Below are 26,681 nucleotides of genomic sequence, written 5' to 3'. Positions count from 1 at the left end.
AGTACCAGAAGCAAGATAGCAACCCTGTGTCCTTCAGAGCCTGAGTCCCGAGGTGTGTGTATTAGTTTCTCCTTGCTGCTGTAACAAATTACCCAAACTTAGTGGCTTGAAACAACACACATTTAGTATCTTACAGTTCTGGAGGTCAGAAGACCGAAATGGGTCTCACTAGACTAAAATCAAGGTGTCGGCAGGTGTGTTCCTCTGGTAGTTATAGGGGAGAATCTTGTTTCTTGCCTTTTCCAGCTTTTTTCTGCATTCCTTTCCTCGTGGGCCGTTGTTCCACTTTCAAAGCCAGCCATCGTCTAATCTCTCCTGACTCTGACCTTCCTGCCTCCCTGTTACAAGGACCCCTGTGATCACCTTGGGTCCACTGGGGTAATCCAGGATCATTTCCCACCCCAAGATCTTTAACATAATCACACCTGCAAAGTCCCTCTTGCCATGTCGGGTGACTTATTCGCAGGTTTCAGGCTTTGGGACGTGGACAGCTTGGGGAGACATTAGTCCACCTCCCACAGTGTGTATAGCAAGAAAGAGCATGGTTCCCGGTCCCAGTGTGCATCTTAGCTTGGTTATTGGGCCTCTCTGTGCCTCAGTTTCCTCATTGGTATAATAGGGGTGAGAATGGTATCTGTCTTGTGGGGCAGATCAGAGTAAAGGAGTTGATCATTGCAAAGTGCCGGCCACATGCCTGGCACTGAGGAGACATTTGCTGTCCGGCCAGCCTGCATCTGTCCTCATCCCTGCCCATAACTAGGTGTTCTTTGGGGGGGCAAGTCCCTTGCCCACCTGTGATCGACCACCCCACCCTGGCCTTTTTCCCTGTCACTCCAGGGAGGGGACTGGCCCACATGACTTTAAAGTTCTCTTTCAGTCTTGACATTGGATTGTCGGTGGCTCTGTGTGTGTGTGTGTGTGTGTGTGTGTGTGTGTGTTTGTATGTGTTTCTGGGGAGTATGGGTGGGTGGGACGGGGGCCGGGAAAGACACTCTGTGAAATGTTTATATTGTGTGCCTTTTGAAGTAATTCCAGTCAAACCAGATCTTAAAACATGCAGCAGGAAGCTCCTTTAAATGTTTAATTTGTTGTTTTTCTTAGAAATGATTATTACCACATTGAGCCCAGAGACACTCCAGTCTCATCCTGTCTTCCCTCCTTTTATTGTTCCTAAAACTCCCTGGGCGGCGGCTGTTTACCGCTGCCAATCAGGTGGGCTTTGCACAAACCATGCTCTTGGAACCAACAATTGCCCTGAAAAAATGACGCACAGAGAAACTTGGGCCCACCCTGTCCCTTGGGAAAGCGGTATGTCCTTAGGGGAACACTCTGCAGCGTGTCCTGGATCCGCTGGGTAAGGGGTATCATTTAGAAGAAATCGGACCTGTAGAATTCCTTGCTAAAAGCCACAGTGATGTTTTACAAGACCGGCTGAGAGGGAGAGCTGGGGTGAGGGTGAGGGGGCAGTGTGGAACTAGATTTCTTGGGGGGATCTTCCCAGTGTTTAATTTTTGATGCCAACAGCTTGGTCCTGGTTTTGAAGAGCAATGGAGTGAAGAAGAAAAAAAATGATGTAAATTTAATAAGAATTGAGGCAAGAGATACTTGTGATCTTTGAGATTTAAACCCTAAACAAGTCAGAGGTGGCTGCATCCCCGGCCTTTCAGCTGATAACCCAGGAGGGTGTAACACGGAGCTGGGGGACATATATGAACAGGGGCGAGGCGGGGTTAATGCCTGACCCGAAAGCCGACATCAAAGCTTGTTCTTTACAAGAGAGCAAAGGATACCAGGAGCCCCTGTGAGGAGCTGCGGAAGTGATTCTGCAGGATTCTACACCCAGGCCTAGGCTGGGCACTGGTCGCTGATGGGCTCAGAGAGGGGGCTCAAGCCCACAGATACATGGGGGTCCCTTTGCAGGGGAAACTTCCTGAGAGTCAGGATGGGGGTGGGGGCATGATGGCGGGACTCGGGACAAAGCATATAACTCTCCGAGCCTCAGTTTCCTCATCTGTAATAGGAGGGTGACTTTCAGCTCATAATGTTGATGTGAAACAAGGTGAAACAAGCTAGTGGGGTAAACCGTGCCCAGTTAAGAGCAGCTGTGGGACTTCAGAATGGAATACGCGTTATAGCTGTCTTCTGATTATAACCGGGGCATCTAAACCTTGACCCTATTGACAGCTTGATCTGGATCCTTCTCTTCTGTAGGGTGTCCTGTGCACTGCTGGGTGTTTAGCATCACCCCCTGGCTTCTACCTACTAGATGCCAGTAGCGCCACCCCCTACCCCCCAGTAGAGGCAACCAAAAATGTCTCCAGTTATTGCCAAGTTTCCCTGGTGGGCCAAAATCCACCCCCCATATAACCACGTTATAACTAAAATCCATGCCTACTGTAAGCAAAACCCAAATCAAACACTGTATCACACAATATAGAAGAATGTAAAGAAGAAATAACTATCCAGAAATTCCAGTGTAGCCATGTTTGCATTTAAATGTATATACTTACAGAGATTTTCCTATGCAAATACGTAGTACACACATATGCACAAACAACACATATGAATTTAATTTTTAATACAAATGATCATATTTATACTATTTTATATGTTTTTTTCTTTTAACTAATTATTTTACTAAATTTTTTGAAAAAATTCAAAAGGAATACATGCTTAGTGTTAACAGGTCAAACAACACACTGCAGAGAAGGAAATATTCCTCCTCTCCTACTTAGGATCTCACTTGTCTACGACTGTTATTGCTATTCATGGCAGCTACTTTTTTTTTTTTTTTTTCTGCACCGCAAGTCTTGCAGGATCTTAATTCCCTGACCAGGGATCGAACTGGGCCCCAGCACTGAAAGCACCAAGTCCTAACCACTGGACCACCAGGGAAGTCCCAGTGGCAGCTACTATTTATGCAAAGCTTCCTTGGTGCCGCTGGGCAGGTGCCGAGCCCCGACACCTGTGTCACTGCAGCCCTCTGAGATGAACGTGTTTACTTTCCTTCTGGCTTGTGGACGCAGACAGCTAGGCACAGAGAGGGTTTTCCTCTTGCCTAATGAGAGCTGGTCCTAGACGAATGATAGGCTGTGTCACTGCTGTCCCTTAGGGCTTAGAGCAGTGGGTCTCATACCTGAGTGTGTATCAGAATCACCTGGAGGGCTTGTTAAAACACAGACCGCTGGGCCCACTCCCTATTTCTGATTCAGAGGTCTCAGGCGGAGCCTGACAATCTGCATTTCTGGTAAGTTCCCTGGTGATCCGGGGAACACATTGAGAACCACTGACCTTGAGCCATATTTCTCAAAGCGTGTGTGTCAGACACTACAGAATCTATCTGAGATCGTTTTAGGTGGTTTACAGGCATGGTATTAAGTGACATGGCATTCCATCAAAAGAGTTATTCTTGTTTTCAAATTCTTTTCCGGTTCTTCTGATTATATCAAGGAGACAGTTTCAGTTTGGGGTTAGTCTGTCCTCATGCTTCTCTAACATTTGCTAATCTTTCTCCTTGTTTACTTATTATTATTTTTAACAAAAACAAAAAGGGCCTCAAACTTAGACCCTTCAGCTGGCACTGCTTGTCTAGCTAGGATTTAACAATATTGTTCGGTTTTGTTGTATTCGTTTAGTTAATAGTCACCAGGAAGGGCAAGTGATACTGGTTAACAGCAGTGACATAAACTTTCCTTTCAAAATACATTTAACTCCCTAAAGTAAGTCATTTTAAAAGAAAAATAAGTAAATACAGTGTAGGTGGCAAGGTATGGGGGGAATGCTATGAAGGGCACTGGGATGTCCGACGTCTGGGGAATGTTTGGTGTACTGACCGCGGACATCTCCCATTCTCACCCTAGCCGATGGCAGTGTGACCCTGGCACCCTGGCAACTCCCCTCCTATCTCTGGGGCCCAGTCTGCCCGTCACTACGTCTTCTCCGAGGGCTGGCGGACTCGGGTGGTCCAGATCCTCACTGTGATCGGAGGGTATTAGGCCCCAGGTACAGGACACACGGCAGGGCAGCTTCCTTCTGATTCCTGCCTCTGAGCACTGAGAAGGGGCTTCCTTCCTTCCTTCCTTCTATTCTTCCTTCCATCCTTATTTATTTATTTATTTATTTATATATTTAATTTATTTTGGCTGCCCTGGGTCTTAGTTGCGGCATGCAGGATCTTTCAGTTGTGGCATGCAGACTCTGAGTTGCAGCATGCGTGCGGGGTCTAGTTCCCTGACCAGGGATCGAACCCTGACCCCCTGCATGGGGAGCGCAGAGTCTTACCCACTGGACCACCAGGGAAGTCCCGGGGCTGCTTTCTTAGAATCCTTCCGAACTCCCCATCAACAGCTGGCCTGTTTTCTGTGGACTTGGCCTGGGCTCATTTTCTGACTGTGTCACGATAGGGCACTCACCTTTGGTGTGCAAAGATGAAGCTTTCCTCATCAACTACTGCAGTGCCCTACTGAGCTTGGAGCTCTCCCACTTATAAAATTCTTCAGTTGAAGCACCCTACCTCCAAATGGGTGATGGAGAAAATTCAGACTTCTTGGACTGATTTTTAAGGCCATTTATCATCTGTTTACCCAGGCCGGTTTCATGCACAGACATTTACACAGGGCTCAGCACTCAGAAGGGCCCAGTGCTGCTTAAAGGCTCTGCTGTTGCCATCTGGAAATTCATATTTATGTATTTATTTTCACATCATTCCTTATATATCATTACTTGCTCTTTTTTTGGTTAGGTCACATTACATATGTCTCCACACCTGAAATAAATTTTTGAAAACCGCTGCATTTGAAAATAACACACCATGACTTAGTCAATGAAAAGTTCACGTGTATCCACATGTGTTGTCAGTGAACTTAAGCAAAAGGTAAATTATTCAAGAATATTCAACTAAGTCATTTAGGATACGTGTCTGGCAGCAGAGGGAGAAAATGAGTTGAAGCAACTCATTATGCATCTTGTAATGGTTGGTGTGATGGCAGTTCTTAGCAGCTCTTGAGCAAAGGACCCCACATTTTCATTTTGCACTGGGCCCCGCAGATTCTGTGGCCAGACCTGGTGTCAGCTCCTCCTTCCCCAGCCAAATCTCCAGCCACCTTGAGGTTTTGTCTCCCTCCTCTCAGACCTCCAGGGTCCCTGAACATGTGTTCACAATACTTGGCTCTTCTCTTATTTTTAAAAAATTTTTTTAAATGTTTATTTTATTTTATTTATTTTTGACTGTGTTGGGTCTTCGTTGCTGCACGTGGGCTTTCTCTAGTTGCGGCAAGCGGGGGCTACTCTTCATTGCGGTGCGCGGGCTTCTCATTGTGGTGGTTTCTCTTGTTGAGGAGCACGGGCTCCAGGCGCACGGGCTTCAGTAGTTGTGGCACACAGGCTCAGTAGTTGTGGCTCGCCGGCTCCAGAGGGCAGGCTCAGTAGTTGTGGCGCACGGGCTTAGTTGCTCCGTGGCATGTGGGGTCTTCCCGGACCAGGGCTCGTGTCCCATGCATTGGCAGGCGGATTCTTAACCACTGTGCCACCAGGGAAGCCCTTGGCTCTTCTTTTAAAACAGGGTTTGCGGGCTTCCCTGGTGGCGCAGTGGCTGAGAGTCTGCCTGCCAATGCAGGGGACACAGGTTCGAGCCCTGGTCTGGGAAGATCCCACATGCCGCGGAGCAATTAAGCCCGTGAGCCACAATTACTGAGCCTGCGCGTCTGGAGCCTGTGCTCCGCAACGAGAGAGGCCGCGATAGTGAGAGGCCCGCGCACTGCGATGAAGAGTGGCCCCCACTTGCCGCAACTAGAGAAAGCCCTCGCGCAGAAACGAAGATCCAATACAGCCATGAATAAATAAGTAAATTAATTAATTAATTAAAAAAAAAAACAAAAAAACAGGGTTTGCAGATGTGGGTACAGAGGAGCTGGGGAAAGAAAAGCAAGAGTGGGGATGACTGGGGTTCCCAGGAAAAGCCAAAATCTGTCTCAAGGGGCCATCACCCCTCAGATCCAGCTATACCCTTTTGACTTCTCATCGACAGCAGACCTTCAGATTTTAAGATAAATGTCAGACTTTTAAAGGTTGATAGCAATTCACGTTTTTTAAAAAACGCAAATCCAAATTAAGAGACTTTCTACCAAAAACTAACCTGGACTCTTCAAAAATGCCCATGTCTTAAAAGACAAAAACCAAAAATGACAGAAGAATAGTCCTAGATGAAAGGAGACTGAGGAGATATGACAGCTGGGTGCCAGGCAAGGGACTACAAAGGACATTATTGGGACAGCTCGGGACATGGGGACATGGACTGTATATTAGGTAATAGTACGTGTACTACTGTGTTGGTAAGATAATAGTATAATCCTGTGCTATTATCATGTTAATATGTGCAACATTTATATAATATTTAAAACTGAATAGTGTGGAAACTATGCTGTGGTTATGTAAGAGAATGTCCTCAGTAGACATATATACGTATCTGGCTCATGAGCCCCCTAGCTTATGACATTTTCATTAAGTCATCTGACACACGGGGAACTTCCTGCCTGACTTTTTACCTCTATGAAACCTCCCCGATCCCTGAGAGCTAACCCAGTAAATTGTACTGGGCACTTACAATAGTTTGGGCCACTGGTTAGACCTAGGTGCCTTTTTGTCTTCTCTTAATTAGGCTATGAACGGAGAAGGGAATGTTCCCTACTTACTTTGGTATCCTTCTCCCCCTCCCCCCTCTCTTGTTAAGACTAGAATGAACTGCTAGGAATTTAAAGCCCCCAAATCACAGAAATTTGGACAAGAGAAGTGTTTATGCCTGTCACATGCTTACAAGATCACCAGAAAGGGAATCCATGTCTGATGTGACCAGCACTCCATGGAGTGAACCCTTCTGTATTTTTGTCCTACTACATAGGGATTCCTTTCCTGAGGATAACTCATGGACCAAGATGGCTTCTGGAGCTCCAGCCATCACTTCCACATTCCAACCACCAGGAAAGAGAAAAGGACAAAGAAAAAATTGAGGAGAGGCTATATCTTAGCTCCCTTTTGGGAAAGGTTCCCAGAAGCTTTCATATGATACTGCCATTTGCATTTCATTGGGTAAGCTTAGTTACATGGCCATGCCTAGCTGCAAGGGAGGCTGAGAAATGTAGTCTTTATTCCAAGATACCGTGTGCCCACCTGAAGTGCAGGGATTCTGTTCCTGCTGAAGAGGAGAATGATGACACTAAGGGATAAACAGCAGTCTCTGCCATACACCCAAGCCAGCAGAGGGCCTGGCATATACTTAATCAAAAGTCAGCAAACTACATCCCATGGGCCAAATCTGGCCAGCTGCCTATTTGTTTATAGTCCATGAGCTAAGAACAGCTCTTGGATTTTTCAGTGGTTGCATTTTAAATGGTTACATGAGAACTTAACCTAACAGCCTCCATGTTATTTCTTAGTCAGTAAAGCCTAAAATATTTACTATCTGGCCCTTTAGGAAAACTTTTGCTGACCTCCTGTACTAGATGCTTAATACATTCTTTTAAAGATTTACCTTTTCAAGTATTTATCAGTCATTTGCCATGTGCCAAGCCCTGGAGATGCAGCAGCAAGCTGTCCTCACAGGGCTCAGGGCTAGTAGGGGACAGAGATAAGAAATAACTAGCGAGGGACTTCCCTAGTGGTCCACTGGTAAAGAATCCATCCTGCAATGCAGGGGACGCGGGTTCGATCCCTGGTCAGGGAACTAAGATCCCACATGCTGCGGGGCAACTAAGGCCGCACGCCACAACTACTGAGCCCGTGCGCCTCAACTAGAGAGAGAAAACCCGCACGCCACAACTGGAGAGAAACTCGTGTGCCACAACTAGAGAGAAGCCCACGCACCACAACGAAGATCCCGCGTGCTGCAACCGAGACCCGATGCAACCAAAAATAAAAAATAAATTAACTAATTTAAAAAAAAAAGAACTAGCGAAAAGTAATTAATTAATTACAGTTGTACTTTGTGCTGTGAAGCAGTATGGGATACTATGAATGCATAGGATGGGGGAACCTAATCTAATTGGGGCAGGCCAGGGAAGGACTGAAGAAGGACTGATAGCTGAAATCTGAAGTAGAAGGAGTTAGTTAACCTGGTTAGGCCGGTGATGTGTGTGTGTTGAGGGGAGGAGAATTTCAGGCACGGGAACAAGGACGAAGACCACAAGAGAAGAAAGGTCTTGATTTCGTCTAGAAGTGACCAACGGCCTGGGAGTGGTGTGTGAGAATGAAGGGAGACGGTAGAGGAGCAGCATAGAAATGAAGGAAATCCTTCTCTACCAGGATGTGCAGGAAACCTGTTAGCTGCAGTGATTCACATTGTCTCCATCTGTTTCTGTTTCCAACGGCCTCTCAAATCCCATGAAATAGTCATTCCTAAAATGTACCCACTGTCTTCCTTTCTTTTCATCCCCCTGCCTTCCTCTGAGTCTCTTATAGAAAAAAAAAAAAAAATGCAGGAATTCCAGTAAGACTGGTCCAGCCACATGGAAAGTGGCCCAGAAAACTGCTTGGTGATGGCTGCGAATGCCGTGAGAAGAAAATTATCCTGTAATTGAAGGGGAAATTCTTCATTAGGATTGTTGAAGAGTTCTACAAGCTTCTTTCATCTGCCGCTTGCTCCATGCTTTAATTAATTTGAATTCAGGAGGATTCCCAAGCCTCCAGTTGTACCATCTCCCGTGGAGATCAGGCCTTCTGTTGAAGATGGAGAGACTGAGGCCAGAGGGACCCTGGAGCTTGGGGACAGGTCCTGCCTCAGAGGGCTGGTTTCTGAGCACGTCGAGCCTCAGGCTTTCAGGAAAGAGCTCAACAGCAATTCCAAAGAAGAGGAACAGTTTCTACCTTAAAAAAAGCTTTGTTTTGTTATAAAACTGGTTAAATCACATTTTACATAGGACTGGAAAAAAACAACATATAAACACATGACCTCTTTTTAAAATACAACTGGCTAAGGAAAACGCTGATATTGCCACTGGGTTATTCTCCTTTTTCTTGATTTTTAACTGAAGCCCAACTCAAAAACGACCTTCAACAAAAATGGTAGTTTGTTGGCTCCCATAAACAAGAACATCCAGGAGGTAGATCTGCCTTCAGGCATGTCTGGTTCCGTGGGTTTAAGTGATGTCACCAGTGCTCTCTCTCTCTCTCTCTCTCTCTCTCTTGCGCGTGTGCGCGCACGCTTTTGAAAGCTCTTTCTCTCTCACTTCCTCAAGTATTCTCTCTCTCTTCTGCTTTCTAGACTATGAAGCAGCCTTCAGGGGCTCACAGAGGTTTTTTGCAATCTAAAGAGAAAGATGACTTTTTCTCAATAGATCTGCAAAAATACTGAGAGAACAATTCTGAGAGGCACAAAGATAGTGAGGGACTTCAAAGAATTTTGCTCATCGCTCTGACAATATCCTTCCCTTGGGCATTTTCAAGAGACTTTTGTAAAGTTTCTATTTGCTTTCAACTTTTGTTTTGTTACTGGACTGTTTCTTAGAAGCTATGTAGAAAAACAGACACAAACCACCCATTATCCTATCAAGTTACTACAATCACCGCTATCATTTGGGGGTGTGTCTTCTTGACTAGGTACCAAAGCATTTCTGTACCAAGTGTAATTGTGGTGGTGGTGTCGTGGACAGCATAGTTTATATGGGCTTTGGAGCTGGATGGACTTGGGTCTGAATTCTACCTTTTTTATTCTTATAAAATGTGCCACCTTAAATAAGAGGGAAGGCAAGAGGGAGAGAAAGAATTCTCTCCATCCTTGGACCGAAAGCCCAGAGCTCCATGCTGATTGGACCACCTCTGACCAATGCCCGCGGCCAGGGAAATGCCACATGCTGATTGGCTTAGGTCTGAACTTCTTGAACCAATCATGGTGGAAGTCCGGGAGGGAGCATTCTGATTGGCTTAGGCAGGTGGATGTGGCTGCAGGCAGGGAGTCGGGCTGCGAAAGTTTTGCTGGCCTGTGAGGTACCCAAGGCGAGGGCAGGCTGTGCCATCTCCCCGTGTGGGACGGTGCAGCCTTTAGAGTGAAGGGAGTAGCCGTTGGGCCATCTTGGCTTCCTCCCAGCGGTCTGGGGCTCTGCTTTCCTGGGCCTTGACCCATGTCCTCTGCTGCACCCCACACCTCCTTCACCGCATCCCCCTACTCCACAACCGCATCCCCAAGCGAGGGTTCCACCACGTTCTCAGCCCACACCTTCTCCTGAACTCAGGGACAGCCCTAACTGCTGCAGTTTGGAGGCTGGACGGTTTTTATTGTTTTCTCCTTGGCAAAACATGAGTTCTCTTAAGAAAATAAAAGACCCCCCCCCACCTCTTTTTTAAAGAAAAAGAAGAAAGAAAGGGGGAAGAAAAAACTCATAAAAAGAAAAGCCCAAATCCCAACTCCAGTAGTAAATTGTACTTCAAATAGCTCTTAACAAACTAGACTTGAAACCCTCCTACAAGAGCCAACCAGATGCATCGGAATTAAGTTCTCATAAAGGCAGAGCCAAAGGGAGAATGGAAGCAGGGTTAGGGTTAGGGAAAAGGGAAAAGACCCTGGAGGCTTCTGAGGCAGAGATTTTAACAATTGTTGTCAATACCCGTGGTTTATTGAGGTCTCACTCTGTGCACTGAAACCTATTATCTATCATCTTCCCTAAAGCCTCGTTGTACAGAAGAGGCCCCTGAGGCACAGAGGCCAAGGGGCTTGCCTCAGGGCATGTTGTTTGCAGTGGTGGGTTTGGCACCCATACCTGTGTTTCTTTCTCCAGAGCTTTCTAACCACTGCCCTTCACTGCCTCCCTTCAGATCTGGGATTTGAGAAGGTTTGCAGAGTGTGGTTTCTGGGGTAGATGGGGCCTTGAGGCAGACAGAGCCTCCCCTCCTGGTTTCCATATTCTGTTGGGTTTTGGTTTGGTTCCCGTAGGTCTATTTCAAGCTGGCTGGAGAAGGAGACTTATTCTTTTTTACTTCCGGCTCCCTGGATCCTCCACAAAGTGAGTTGGCTCCAGCAAGCCTGGAATCATCTATCTTTTGAGGTATTTTAGATGAGAGTGAAGCAGTGCACTGTTAACCCTTACAATGGGCAAGATCCCTGGACTTGGGGAGGAATGAGAGTTCCTTCTCATCCTGACTTTGGGAGGGAGAGGCAGACAGGAAAGAGTCAAGATACTTTCACCCAGGGATAAGTGCTAAAAAGACAAGAAAGCAGGGTAAGGTGGCAGAAGGGGACCACTTCGGGTGGGGTTAGGCAGGAGCTCTCTGAGGAGACGCCTGTTAAGTGGAGCCCTGAATGAGGGGGAAGAACCAGCTTTGGGAGAGTCTGGGGAAAGAGTACTGCAGGCAGACGGAGCAGCAGGTGTTAAGATTGGGAGGATGGGCACGAGCTGGCCAGACAAGAGGGACGGGAAGCGGGAGGGGAGGCCCCCCTGGAAGAAGGAGCTGTATGACCTGGAATGTCTCTAAGCCCATGAAAGTTTCTGCCACTGTCAGATATGACGTCGTCTGAGTCTATGCCCAGTAGTCTCTCCAGCCTGGTGACACAGGGGGTCCGCTCAGTGGCCAAGGAACATGGTCTTTCCGGCCTGCAGCTGGGCGGGGGCGGGGGGAGCTGTAGGTGTCACCCTGCTCTCCCTGAGGAAAGGAAGTTGCAAGTTGGGAGGGAGAATTGACTCCCTTCCACTCATGTCCGAAACAAAGGGTCCAAAGCGACACCTCACTGTTTGCGGCAGGCAGCGGACAATCCCTCCACGGGGATTCCAGGGCTTGCTTACTAGCTGCCTTCACCCTCAGGCTTAGCAGCCTGTGAGGCAGACAGCCCGGGAGGGATGCAGCCTGCCCAGCTGCCAGGCTCAGAACGCCGGGAGGGAAGAAGGGCACGCTTTGCTGAGAAAGCATGAGTAGTCACTTATAAAATGCTTTCTTTTTTCTTTCTTTTCCTCTTTCCGGTTCAGAGCAAAAGGCACCACCTTATCCTGGAGGCAATGTCAGGTTGTTTTCCAAAAGTGAAAATTGGTATTTGCTCTCTGAGCTGTGTTGATCTTCATTTTAGTGGCCCTCCAGGCAAGCAAATAAGAAAATATCAGTTTCCGGGAGGGGAGAGCCGAGAGATGCCATAATTGAAGGGCAGCAACCTAAAATTTAATATGGATGATTTGTTTAACTATTCACTGCATCTGTTTAAACATTCCAAATGACCAAAATTATATCCTGGGGAGGCTGTAGAGTGTGTATTTAAATGGTCAAGTGCATGGGTCGTGAACACTTGGGTTTTAGTCTTCCTTTTGCCTCTTACCAGCCCTGAGAATTTGGGCAAATTCCTTATCCTCTGTAAGCCTCAGTTTACTTGCATTAAAAAATGGAAATAAGACCAATTTCTAGGTATTCTTTTATACAAATACACATTCAAATGTCAATATATGTGTATACTTTTTAGTTTTTAAAAAAATAAACGCAGTCATGCTAAAAAAATGGAAATAATAAAACTTTCTCATAAAATTGTTGTCCCTGGCAAATAATAGATGCTCAATGCCTGTTCGAATATACATAAGGTGCTTGGGATAGTGCTGGGGCATGACAGCAGTTCATGAGATTTAAACTATTGGTATAACAATAATAATTAGTGTAGTAGTAGTGTTAGTGAGTGGTAGATACCAAAGCCAGACTTTCTAAGTTCCGTTACCTGGCTCTGCCACTTACCAGCTTTGTGACTTTAGGCAAGTTACCTGACTTCTCTGAGCCTCAGTTTTCTTGACTACAAAATGGAGATGTAGTAAAACATGGTTATTATGACGATTAAATGACTAAGAACTTAGAACTGAGCTAGGTGCAGGGTGAGCACTACGTGAGTACTATTTTATTACCATGAGTAGTATATTGTTGTTCTAGTGCTACAGTGTATTCTTCTTGAGAGCAGGGACTTGGTCGTATTCTCCACTATATCCCTAGTGTCTACAACAGTGCTGAGCACACAGTAGGTGCTCAATAAAATTTCACCAACTTTGTTGAATAAATGAAATGCAAGGTAAAGAATCATTCCTGTGTTTCTCTGCAGATGGAAAGATCCTGAGCCTCTCTATAGGCACTCTGATATGTCTAGAATAGAAGCCCCTCTCCCCTGAGTCCAAGTAGGTGTCTTTCATGTTCCAATCTCTTGCCCCGAATATACACAACACTCAGCAGATGGGAAGCAAGGGCTCCTCGGTTCCCTGTGAACTCACAGCGCTAAACACCAACCGTCTCCACCATGCATCTCCCAGCAGGGTGACCACTGGCTCAGGAGCCTGGAATCTCATTGGAGACTTACTGTGTTCAGTTCATCTGCATCTCTAGGGCCTTCCCAGGGAGGGTGGATGAAATAGTATTGATGCATGTAGATGGCACCCCATAATGCTATTTTGATGGAGTTTTGTGTTCACACATCTGATTGAAGGGGAGAAGAAGGAGGTGCACACAGGCTAGGGCACACAGGTTATTGGGGGGCAGAGCTGGACTAGAGGTTGGGCTAGCTAAGGAGCCACAGAGGCTGCTAGCATTCCTCAGATACTAACTTAGGTTGTCATGATGAAACCTTCCCTCAAAGAATAATTGATTGTCACCAGACTGCCTCCATAGAAGGGTGTGCCAGTGAGCTGTGGGGTTGCTGAGTAGGGCATGCAAGTGTGGGCCAGACCTGAATTGTTCTAGAGAATAAACCTTGGGGTCCTGTCTGGCATTGCTTCTAGGCTTGAAAACCAGTAGAACTTTTAGCCAGCTTCCCAAAGTGGTCATGTCTGGGGCAGGTAATTATGTGCCAGGGTACAGCCATAGCTTAAACATGGCATGTCTTTCAAAGCTGTTTAGAAACCCTTTTAAGTCAATTTAATACAAGTATCAATATATCGTGGAGTAGGATGACAAACGGTTTCACAGATTTTTAAGTTAAAACACAGGACTTCAAAAAAATGTCAAGCCTGCCCCAGGCAATTCATTTAGACCCTCAGATAACTTGTTTGCTTTTCTCTCTGCAATTAGGAATATTTTGGTGGACACATTTATGAAGTACTGGTATTCTTAAAACCCTGAAGTGGGACCCAGCCAATTGGCCATCTCTCTTTAATTCTTACTGTGAGACTGATTTCTGGAAGGAGTTGACATCTTTGATCTTGAACTCCCTCAGAGAAGCAGGCTAGAGTTAGGCTATTATTAGCACTGATGGGGCATTTAGAAGGAGAGTTTTTTGGTTTCTGGGACAAAACCCAATTAAAACTAGTTAAAGCCAAAAAAGGACACTGTTTGGCTCACAGAATTTGGAAACACAAGGATGGATTCATGGATTCATATGTTTCCATCAGAGCCCTCTCTTTCTCTCTTTTTTAAGCTCTTCTCTCTCTTTCTGTCTCTATCTGGTCTCTTGATATCTTCCCACAGAGGCACCTTCCTTTGCAACTGGGCAAAGGTGGGGAGGGTCATAGACATTGACAGAGCCAGCCTTACACACAAGGCAAACTTGCCCATGGCTATCACAGAGGCACTAGAGAGCTTGGATTTCTCAGGGTCTGCCTATAAAATCCCAGGGCGGGGCTCTGATTGGTCTAGCCTGGATCATGTGCATATGCCTAAGCCAATCAGAATGACCAGGGAGATGGTGCATTGTGATTGGCCAGGCCTGGATTACTGTTTTTCATTAAGGGGAGTGGTAGGGGAGTATATAATGGACAGCCCAACCAGAACTACAATGGAGAGAGGGGCAAACTCCCCAAAGGTAGAAGGGAGTCATTTACCAGAGTTGGGGAGGAGCATTGGGCAGAAATAAAGCAAGATATCCACCACCCAGGAGAAGGTATTCTCACTTGGAGAAATGGGAAGGCACCCAGCATCTTCTTGTGAAGTTAGCCCACGTAGGTGTGGGCTTCATTTAAGGACAGGGAATTACAGGGGGTTCCACATATTCAGGGACCCTAGCTGCCTTCTCAGGAGAATGTTAAAAATTAGAAAAGGAGGGACTTCCCTTGTGGTCCAGTGGGTAAGACTCCGTGCTCCCAATGCAGGGGGCCCGGGTTCGATCCCTGGTCAGGGAACTAGATCCCACATGCATGCTGCAACTAAGAGTCCGCATGCTGCAACTAAAAGTCCTGCACACTGCAACAAAAGTCCCGCGTGCCACAACTAAGACCTGGCGCAGCCAAAATAAATAAATAAATAAATAATAAAGTATTTTTTAAAAATTAGAAAAGGAAACTTGTTTTCATGACCAGAGCATGACTTTGGTTCTGATTTCTCTACATGTTAAGAGGGTGAGAGAATGTTCTGGAGCCCGTGGGTCAGTCTTGGTGCCAGTTTCTAATTCTGTGCATCCGGCAGTCCAAAGGCTGGCTGCATAGCTTGACGGGTACACCAAAGAAGAAAGGTTCGTGGACAAAACTTTTCAAGCATTTAATAGTTTGAAGCCAGAGGCCACAAAGCGATGGCATGCCTTTTTTGGCCAGCAAGGAATTTAGGAAAAAAGAAAAACAAACGCTTGTCAACATTTGCAAACTGGAGTATTTCATATGAAAGCACGGATTTCCGGTTTCTCTAGGAAAACCATAAGATCTGGCCCTGCTGGGCCCAGAGCTGCACATGGTCACCACTGGCTGGAGCGGAGGAGCAGTGACCCCTCTAGACGGAATGTAAGACTCTCATTGGCCACCGTCTCCACCACCCCTGTCACCCTACCCCTGGCCCCCTGCATTCATTCATTCCCATTTCCTGTTTGACCTCTGTAAGCATTTGCCTTTGCATGTCCTAGGTTTTACAACAACAAATTCGCTGAGCAAAATCTCTGAAGAACTAGGTTTTTCTTTTTCTAGCTTTGTGATCTTAGGCAAGTTAATTCCTCTCTCTAAACCTCAGTTTTTTGATCTGCAAGTTGGGGATGAACTACTAACTTCATTTAATCAATCCTTACTAAACATCTGTTTTTCCAGGTGCTGGTTTGTAGCAGTGAACAAGTAGACGTGGTGGGGGCAGACGAGGGTAGGTGCTAGTGAGGCAAGGAGGTGGGAAGCAGACGTTGGGGAGGTGACAAAGTGACGTACTGTATCTAAATCACTTAGTCCGGGGTCGGCAAACTACGGCCTGTGGAACCACCTACCTGACACCCGCTTTTGTAAATAAAGGGTTATTGGCACACGGCCGCACCCATCCATTTACATCTTGTGTGTAGCACTACGGCTGTCTGTGTACAACGGCAGAGTTGAGTAGTTGCAATAGAGACCGTAGGACCCGCGAAGCCTAAAATATTTGTTATCTGGCCCTTTACAGAAAAAGTTTGCCAGCTCCTGCCATAGCCCAAAGCCTGGATAAATAGAAGGAACTCAATAAATTGCAATTTATTATTAGTAACGGTCCCTCTCCCTGCCTCTCTTGCTGATCCTCCAGGGCTGGGAGCCTCTAATTCCTCACTATGTCTCCCCTCCCTGACGACCTTTCTGTTTGCTTGCTCAGCAGCTGTGCTCCCTGTTCAGGTAAAACTGCAGAACCAGTATTGGCTACTTCTTCATACAGATTTCACAGAAAGTTTAATGTGGCCCTAATCAGGGGCAGGCTTGGGGTTCACCCACTATCCCTTTCTGCGTGTCGAATCAGGTTAATCAGACCAAATCAAACACAGGATTAGGCAGGCCGCAGCTTGAAGCCCCACGTAGAAAAGGCCGCATCAGTGTTGACTTACATTTTTCGATGGGGTGTGTGACAGGTTTGCTGAGGTTTCATGGTCTCATCAGTGGCTCTACTCTTGTGCCAGCTCCCACAGCCCGACCATGTGCTGGAGACTTCCGCTCTCAACCGATTGGGAAGATTCGTTTTCGCCCTGACAGCGTCAGCACAGACCTTTGGCCTGGGTGGGGTCACAGAGAGAAAGCAGGTGTTGCCCAAGTACATGTAGGAACAGCAAAGAGTCCTGTGGGTAACCGTGAAGGTCAGCAGAGTCCTTGGGCGGGGCCCGCTTCAAGAGCGTGTCACCTGTGTGGTTACCCCGTCCCTGTGCTCACAGAGACCCTGCTCTGCTGATGCTTTGCTGTCAGTGTCTTGAAATTCTTAATAATTTTTAACATTTGCATTTTGCACTGGGCCCTGCAAATTATGTAGCCAGTCCTGACCTTGGGGGTGTGGGACTTGCTTAGATCCCGGTTTTGGAGGGTCTGCAGGGGGTCCTGGGGCAATTGGAAGTGACCGGGTTTCCTAGGGGGCCTTACAGCTCCTGGTTCCTGCACTCAGGAGATTTCTGGGGGGTGGGAAGGGAGTTAATAATGTGGGGCTGGAGACAAAAAGGACCCCCCTTCCTCCTCTGGCAGCTGATGGGGCAAGAGCAGGATAACAGCTGCATCGTTTAAGGGGGCATCGTCTCATTCACCCCCAGGAGAACTCTGTGAAGTGGGCACCCTTGTGTGGGATTTGAGAATCAGCCAGGTAAGGAATCTGCCAGAGGTCACACAGCTAGTAACCATGGAGAGTGGGGACGCTGTCCGAGCTCAGAACTCCTGGATAATCTCTCAGTTTCCTAGTCTGGAAAGATGGAAGCAATTAAAGCTGATTTGTAGCATCATGGGGAAGACTGAAGAAGGGATATACAGTGCCTAGCACACAGCCTTTAGTACGTGCTCACTAGATGGTAACCTGTGATGATGATGGTGATGGTGATGGTGGTGGTGATGAGGATAACAGCAAATCTTGTACTGTTTCTAGCTCTAATTTTGCTGACCCTTCTCCACCCGCTAAAAGGTCATTTTGTCCCACAGAAATATATGGAGTAATGTTCTTTTGCTCCCTGAGTTAATTTATGTGCTGTGGGTGCCATAGCAAGTTACCACTAACTGGGTGGCTTAAAGCAACAGACATTTACTTTCTCATAGTTCTGGAGGTCAGAAGTCCAAAATTAAGGTATTGGCAATATTGATTCTTCTTGGAGACTGAGGGAAAACCCACCCATACCTCTCCCCAAGCCTGTGGTAGATGCTGGCAAGCCTGGAGTCCCTTGGCTTGCGGCCAGATCTCTCCAGGCTCAGCCTCATCTTCTCTTGGCCTTTCTCTCTGGGTGTCTCTGCGTGTCCTTTTTTATCTCTTCTAAAGACACTCTCGTTTGATTTAGGGTCCATCTTAATCAACAGTGATCTTATTTCTATCCTTACTTGCATCATATCTGCAAAGACCCTATTTCCAAATAAGGTCCCGTTCTGAGGTCCCAGGTGGACATACGTTTTGGTGGTGGGGTTGCTGTTGAACCCATTCACCGAGGCAGGTCAGTGGGGGTCCGAGGAACTGAGGGGACCTGTCATGCACCTGCCCTCTGCGGCCCCGGGGAACTGCTCACCGGGCCGCTGTCACAGCGGCTGTCATCGGTGCTGTGGAAATTCCGGTGGACTTGTCCACTGCGCCTCTTTGAACCTCCAAGGATGGTGACTCACCCACGTGTCGTCCTGGCGGGTGCCGGGCCAGGGAGCCGATGGGTGCGTCCGGCCCTGGAGGTCCGGTGGGTCCTGAGGAATGGGGGTGCCCAGCGAGGCCCACCAGCCCCTCTCTCGGAGGCCGTGCGTGGGGGGCTGGCCAGGGCTCTGGCTGCGTTCACCTTTCTCTTTCCTGGGACCCGTGGAGGGAGCTCGGGCCACGCGCAGGCTCCCTGGCAGCACTGGGGGGATCCAGCCGGCCGCCGTGACGCCCCCTGGACCGGCAAGCCCGCTCCGAGGTGGACCCGGCCTCTGACGGTTACTCTGTGCGTCAGGAGGGGAGAGTGTGGCCAAGAGGGAAAGGGGGTGAGTTGTGAAGTCAGCTCTCACCTTTAAACAGAGCTCTGCTGAAAAGGGGGCCCCCACTCCCCACCATTTCAATTTGGGCTCCCGCCCTCCTGCCACCCTCACCCACGTCCACCCCATGGGTCTTCCTGTCTCCTGAGGTGGCAGGAGAACAGCTGGGAGCCCCATTACTGTTTTCAGAGAGAAAACAGTACACAGGTGGGGTGAGTGGGTGTTGGAGGCCATTTTTCTCTGGATGTGTTTGGTGGGAGGGCTGTGGCATGAAGGTGACCGTAGATACTACTGTCCTTTGCCTTGTTTGTGGAGTGGGAAGTCTTCGGCAGGTCTCGCCTCCTTCGGGGTCCTGACCCCAGGATCTGGGGAGCACAGAGGCTCTGGGCGCCTTTGGAAGCTGGAGGGGTTTCAGAGAAAAGCCAGGGATTCCTTTGCAAAAGGCAAGTTTCCTTATAAAAGTGGAATATGTTGGTTTTATTAGATGAATGTGAGTGGGGATGATTGAGTGTTTCCATAGTGGGCTGACATGAATGGAAATGTATACTTTTAGTGCCTCCGATAATGATAAGGAGGAGAAAAAAAATAGGAACGAAGGATGGAAGAGAGAAAGGGTGGGAGGGGAAGGGGAGAGAGAAAAAAGAGGGAGAGAAAGAAGGAAGGAATACAAAAGACCAAAAGATAAAGAAAATGAAAAAAAGAAGGGAAAGAAGAAAAGAACACAGTGTCAGAGAGTCTTTCTAAGGAGATGACATTTAAGCAGAAAACTCTTTGGGCCATAGGAGGCTAAGGGGGTGAGTGGTCCAGTAGGGGAGCATGTGCAAAGGCCCTGGAGCTGCTTAAGGAGTAGCCGAGAGAACCATGACACTGAGCCTGGTGGGTTTGGGGCTGAAAGGGACGAGATGAGTTTGGAATGGGCGGGATCTAGACCACAGGTCCAAATTCCTATGGGTGTCGGACAGGAAGATGAGGGGGGGCAGGGGGGATGTGGCCAGCTGGGGCATCTCCGCCCCCGGAAAGCTGGCAGCCACCTGGGCTTGATGTTGCCAGGTCTCTGCTTTATGAGAGAGCAGGAATACAGATTGTTGTGTGAATGATGCTGGCTTCCAATTTCAAGATTTAAGAGAGAATTTGCAGGCTGAACAGGAACTGTGGGCTGGGGCAGCCGGTTGGCAGTGCTGGGACTTGGTCATCATGGGCTATAATGGAGCTCACCAGCTGTCATCTCTCCTTCTATCCCCAGCAGAGCTGGGCCAGGTCACAGGAACAATCCTTTGCTTCGCTATCTATGAAGCTGGCCAAGGGACTTCATCCGAGTAAGGGCACAGCCAGGAGAAAAGGGGTGTGTCTTCCTTGAAAGGCCTTGAATAAAGGAGTCCTATTCGGCACCTGAAAAGGCGCATGTATCAGTGAGTGGCAGCCCATCTGGTCAGGTCTGTGTGCACAGAGACCTCTTACAGGAGGGAGGTTTGCTGCTTGGAAGTTCGGTGCTTCTGCCCGTGGAGGAATCTCCTCCGGCAAAACCTGACACATTTAGTTGCAATTTCTGCTTTGATGTTGCAGAAATAGGTCCTTAACCTTCCTCTGGGGATTATGAGAAGGAGCCTCGTGGGCACAGCTGGCTCATCCCTGCCTCCAGCGAGGAGAGCTGAAGCTCAGCCTCTAAAGAGAGTCTGCAGCAGATGTGTCAGTGAGCTTGTGAAATCACATGCTACTGAAGAGGCAGTTGGTGTCTGGCTGAGTGGCAGAATGTCATCCAAGTCTAGACTCTTGGTTGCAAGTGACAGAAAGTGTGAACCCTCACTGGGTTAAGCAAACAAAAGAAGGTGACAACTTGGGTGGACCTGGAGGGCATTGTGCTAAGTGAGATAAGTCAGACAGAAAAAGACAAATACTGTATGATCTCACTTGTATAAGGAATCTAAAAAAAACAAACTCACAGAAAAAGAGATCAGATTGGTGGTTGCAAGAGGTGGGGGGTAGGGGGTGGAGAAAATGGGTGAAGGTGGTCAAAAGGTACAAACTTCCAGCTGTAAGATAAATAAGCCCTGGGGATGTCATGTATAACAGGGTGACTATAGTCAGCACTGCCGACGGTACGTTTTAAAATTATTAAGAGAGTAGATCCTAAAAGTTCTCATCACAAAGGAAAAAAAAATTTTTGTAACTATATGAGGTGATGGACATTAGCTTAACTTATTGTGGTGATCATTTTGCAATGTATACATATGTCAAGCCATTATGTTGTACACCTTAAACTTGTACAGTGTTGTATGTCATTTATATTTCAATAAAACTGGAAGGAAAAAAAAACAAAGAAGGAATAAATTGGCTTATGACACTGAAAAGTCAGCCCCTGGGTGCTTCAGGGACATGGGGAGAATCTCTGTCTGTCCCTTGACCCTGATTTCCACAATGCTCCCTTCTTAGCCACCAGCAGCTCTAGATGCAGTTTCTAGCCTGGCAAACTCAGCAGACAGAGCACCCAACCAGACCCCCGGGCTGACTCCTATTGGTCAGCTTGGTCATGTACCCATTTATGACCCAATCATTGTGACTGGTCTGGCCAGGGGATAAGGTCAAACCCCGCATGCCACATGGACCAAAAGTAAAAGAGGAATGGTTTCTCCAAAGCAAGTCAGACGCTGTTATTAGAAGAAGGGGGATGCCTGTTGGCCATCACACCACATAACACAGCTGATAAGTAGCAGGTGCTGGTTTTGAGCCTGGGTCTGAATAACTCTGGACCCATGTTTTTAATTTGGGAGGTTCAGGATTGGCTGGATCTAGGGATTCAAAAAATGTCAGCAGGGCTTGTCTTCCCTGCTTATGCAGGAAATTCTATATGGCCAGTCTTCTCGTGGGTTTGGTGGAACTGGGATTTCCAGGAGCAAATGTGTTTGAAAGAGGGTGTGGACCTTCCCTCAGAGGACGTTGGCAGGGGTGTGGCAGGAAAGGAGCTTTGCATTTCTGCTGTGATTAATGAGGCTTAAGGAGAATAATGCTTCCTAGTTGCACTGCTCCTGGTATTTTTAAAAACTGTTGAAATTTGGGAACTCAGAGGAGCCTTGTAACAGCCTCATAAGAGCCTGGATGATCAGCCCCGTCACCGTAGGGGGAAAATGAGAGAGTATGTGACATGGTGACAACGCAGCTTATTGGGACACCCAAATGGGCACCTGGTCTCCTGATCCTTAGCTGTACCAGTTTTTCCTATTTCACCATGCCTAGACTTAAGTATCCTGAACGTGAGTTCTGGACCCAGAGGGCTACAGTTAAACTACTGGCTCAATCAAGTCACTTGTTAGTTGTGTGACCTTGGGCTCTGCATCTTGGTTGTCTCATCTGTAAAATGGGTAAGGACTGTAAAATGGGCACCTATCTAATGAGATTGTGGTAGAGATTGAGTTATTATATGAAAAGTCTTAGAATCATTCTTGGGACACAGCAAACACCATTAACGTTTACTACTGTATCAGTTAGAAATTAGGGTCAACTTTATTTTCCAACTTAATGCCCAGGGATGGGCAGTTGCTGGCATTCAGTTACAGGCTCCCTGGTGCCAGAGCCGAGGTGGCTGTGCTTCCTTTGGCCTTTCCCTTTAGTCCCAAGATGGTCGCTGGTGCTCCAACCATCATATCCATATTCCAGTCAAGAAGAATGAGGAATGGGGAGTGGCAAAAGGGCTACCTTCCAGCTGAGTCAGCCCCTTAAAGAACTCTCATGGATGCCACACCCGCTGACTTCTGCTTATATAACATTGGCCACACACTTCGCAAAGGAGGCATCAAAATGTGGTCCTTCAGCCAAACTCATCTTAGGCTTTGATGATTCAGGATTTCTGTTTGAGATGAGGAAGGAAGCTGGATAATGGGAAGGCATCCAGCAGTCTATGTTATGGAGTTTTTTTGTTTTGCCTTTTTTTTAGGCCATGCTGCATGGCTTGTGGATCTTAGTTCCCCAACCAGGGATTGAACCCGGGCCCTGCAGTGAAAGTGCTGAGTCCTGACCACTGGACTGCCAGGGAAGTCCCTTGTTTTTCTTTTTCTGAAGCCATCATGAATGCAGGGTTTAAAGCAAGAGTCGCACACTTACATGCCCATGAACAGGTGTCCTTAAATACATGAGGTAGGCTTCAGAGGCAGAGAGGCAATAGGGAGTGGTGGGGATTGTGGCAGACGGGGGAACTCGTGTTCTGTCTCCAGCTGCCTACAAATCAGATCTAGTTGATATTCGTCATGTGAAAAAGAGGAGCTCAGTGTTAGCAGAGCCTCAGATTTATCCAAAAAAAGTGGATAGAGACAGTTTTAGATGAAATCTGCTGATTTTTAAATGATAATGAATTCAAATTTACACCCCCCCCCCAAATTACATGGGTCAAATAACACACAATTATGAGATGGATCTTACTTTTCTTTTTAAAGTCAGATTTATTGAGGCATAATTTACAAACAATAAAATCCACCCTTTTTAGGTGTACAGGCCTACGAATTTTGCAACATATGCAGTTGTGTAACCATCATCACAACCAAGCTATACAACATTTCCATCATCCCTGAAAGTTTCCTTGTGTCACTTTTTAGTCAGCCATTACCCCTACCCTCAGCAACTAATAATCTTTTTCTGTCCCTATAGTTTTGCCTCCTGTAGCATGTCATAGAAATGGAAACATACAGTAGCTAACTTTTGAGTCTGGCTCCTTTCACTGAGCACAATGCAGTGGAAATTCGTCCGTGCTGCTGTGTGTACAGTAGTTTGTTCCTTTTTATAGCTGAATAGTTTCCCATTGTATAGATATACCAGCTAGTGTATCCTTTCACCTGTTGATGGACATTCAGTTTGTTTCCAGTTTGGGGCGATTATGAATTAAGCCATTATAAACATTCACATACAGGACTTTGTGTAAATGTATGTTTTCATCTATCTTGGGTAAATATGGAGGATAGATCTAGGATGGTTTCCAAGGTGGCTGTACAGTTTTGCCTTCCCTCCAACAGTGTGACAGGGTCCTGGTTGTTCTACAACCTCGTCAGCACTTGGTATTGTCAGGTGGGTTGTTTTGTTTGTTTAGCCATTCTAGTGATATTGAGCATCTTTTCATTTGTTAATTTTGACATTCATATATATTCTTTGGTGACGTGTCAGTTCACATATTTTGCCCATTTTTAATAGAGTCTCTTGTTTTCTTATTGTTCTATTGTGAGAGTTACTTATATATTCTGGATGCCAGTCCTTTATAAGGTGTATGTTTTGCAACTATAGTGTCCCAATCTGTGGCTTGTCTTTTCATTTTTGTAACAGTGCCTTTTGAAGAGCAGAAGTTTAAATTTTTGATTAAAGGCCAATTTATCAATTTTCTCATTTATGGTTTCTGCTTTTCATGTTCTACCTAAAAAAAGCCTGTGCGTAATCCAAATCACAGAGATTTTCTCCAGTGTTTTCTTCTAGAAGATTTATAGTTTTAGGTTTCACATTTAGACCTATGTTCCATTTAACTTTTTTTTTGTATATAGTGTGAGGTATGGATTGAGGTTCATTTTCTGTATATAGATGTGCGATTGTTCCAGCACCATTTGTTGAAAGACTTGCCCCTCTTCATTGAATTGCCTTGACAGTGTTGTTGAAAATCAGTTGACATTTTATGTGTGGATCCCTTTCTGGACTCTGTATTCAGTTCCATTGGTCTATGTGTTGCCCTTTTATCTATACCACACTAGTGCCCAGGCATGAGTACTGTATCAGTGTTAGCTCTTACTATATTTTATTAATTTTTAAAAAACAAACTGTATTTTAGAATACTTTTAGATTTACAAAACAGTTGCAAAGATAGTGGAAAGAATTCCCCTCTACCTTTCACCTAGCTTCTCCTAATATGAACATCTTACACACCCACGGTACGTTTGTCAAAACGAACACACTAACATTGGTGCAATACTGTTAACTAAACTACTTGGATCTCACTAGTTTTTCCATTAATGTTCTTTCTTCCTGTTCTTGGACCTGACCCAGGATACCACATTGCATTTAGCCATGGGTTTTCTAGAGGCATATTTTAACGTCTCTAGAACCAAGATTCATCTTATAGTCAATACTGTCTTACAATGATAGCTGGGTGTATTTTTTTTCTTAGTGTGGCACATAAAATTACAGAATGTCTTCGGTTTAATGAAACATGGTATTATTATTATTATTAATTTAAATTTTATTTATTTATTTATTTTTGGCTGCATTGGGTCTTCCTTGCTGCATGCGGGCTTTCTCTAGTTGCGGTGACTAGGGGCTACTCTTCGTCGGTGTGCGTGGGCTTCTCATTGCAGTGGCTTCTCTTGTTGTGGAGCATGGGCTCTAGGCACACGGGCTTCAGTAGTTGTGGCACGCAGGCTCAGTAGTTGTGGCTCGCAGGCTTAGTTGCTCCGCAGCATGTGGGATCTTCCCAGACCAGGGCTCGAACCCGTGTCCCCTGCATTGGTAGGCGGATTCTTAACCACTGCACCACCAGGGAAGTCTCAGTATTAGTATTATTATTTGGTCTCCTTAAGTCTCCACTTCCCCGTCTGTAAAATGGGAACAATGCTAGGCTCACTTCATACAGATGTGGGAGGGTAAAAGGAGAGACTCCATGGAGAAGGCCCAGCACAGAGCTAGTAATTAATGATTGGCTTGAAATCAAAATGTCATCTCTATCCAGAGCCTGCTTGCTGGGAGCTGGTGAACACACCTTTCCTTACCCTTTCCTACATCGGAGAAAAGTCGCTGGGAGCCCTGATTTCTTAGCAGCTTTTGTTCTCCCAGCAGGAGCGCACAGGAATAGCTACCAATTAAAATAACCAAGTTTCGGGTGACAACATTTGCAGAAAAAGCTGCAAATGTTTAATAAAAGCCCAGTTGCTGGGAGAGTGAGACAGCTACCTCTTTTGGAAGACCTGAAGCCACATTTCTAGTTGGCCAGCGAATTTGCTCTTGTTAGAACAAGACACTATTTTTGCTCAAGCTCCAGACCCTGGCCCTCTCCTCACTGAGTGTCTGGGGCCAGGCCCCAGCAGAGTCCCCTTTTCTGCTTTTGCTTTCACATCCTGCAGTGCATTCCCTGGTCCTCTCTGGTTGGCGCATTTTCAAAACTGCACCAGCCACACCTTTCTTATGGACAGTTGAGATTGTTGTATAGACTTGAGCTAATAACAGAGAAGGAAGTTTAAAAAGTGGTCTGTAACCCCACCACTCAGAGATGGTCACCGTGGATGCTGAGCACTCTTACCTTTCTTTTTCTGTTAAAAAAATTTGTTATTTATCTTTTCCTGTTAAAAAATAATATTTACCATAAAAGAAATTAGAAATTGTAGGAAGAGTACAAAAGCAAAGCATCCCCTCTCATCTCACCATCCAGATCACCAACGTGTGAATGTCCACCCTTTCAGAACTTTAAACACTTAATATTTTCATACATATGTCAAAATATTGTAAGCCTTAGTAACTGACAGCAGGTGCTGGGGGCAGACCTAGATTTAAATTTTAAATTTAAATTTTGCCTCTACTGCCAGCTAGCTGTAGGCAACTCATGGAACTTCCCTAGGCCTCAGTCTCCCTATCTGTAAAATAGGGAGATATTGGCACTTACTCCAGTTGCTTAGAACATCAGGGGAGATCCAGTACATAAAGCTCTCAGCACACCATACTTGGCAGAGTGAGCCCTGAAAAATGGCAACAAATGATTAGTGTGTGCATTTCCAGAGCTGCCTGACAAGTTACCCCACAGACCCGGGGGCTTAAAACAACACCTGTTTATTAGCTCACATTTATTATCTCACTGTTTTTGAGGATCAGGATTCCAGGCCCAGTTTTGCTGGGTCCTCTGTCCAGAGCCTCACGAGGCTACAGTCAAGGTGTTGGCGGGGGCTGGGGTTTCTTCGGGCGCTCCGGGTCCCCTCCTAA

At 46.5% G+C, this 26,681-nt stretch overlaps 2 long non-coding RNA genes across 2 annotated transcripts in view; one reads left to right on the top strand and one right to left on the bottom strand.

Annotated features, from left to right (window-relative positions):
• Nucleotides 1–26,681, top strand: part of LOC309644459 — a 100,512-nt gene that overhangs the window by 27,596 nt on the left and 46,235 nt on the right. The window lies entirely within an intron of this gene.
• On the bottom strand, nt 5,876–18,424 carry LOC309644463. The gene is made up of 2 exons (XR_014254441.1): nt 16,685–18,424; nt 5,876–12,125 (listed from the first exon to the last, which is right to left on the bottom strand). It is a non-coding gene; the product is annotated as an uncharacterized lncRNA (long non-coding RNA).

This window comes from Balaenoptera physalus, assembly GCF_965194825.1.
Source record: "Balaenoptera physalus genome assembly, chromosome: 16".
Classification (NCBI taxonomy): Eukaryota; Metazoa; Chordata; class Mammalia; order Artiodactyla; family Balaenopteridae; genus Balaenoptera; species Balaenoptera physalus.
The sequence above is the reverse complement of the archived record's forward strand: the minus strand, read 5'-3'. Positions and strand labels throughout refer to the sequence as shown.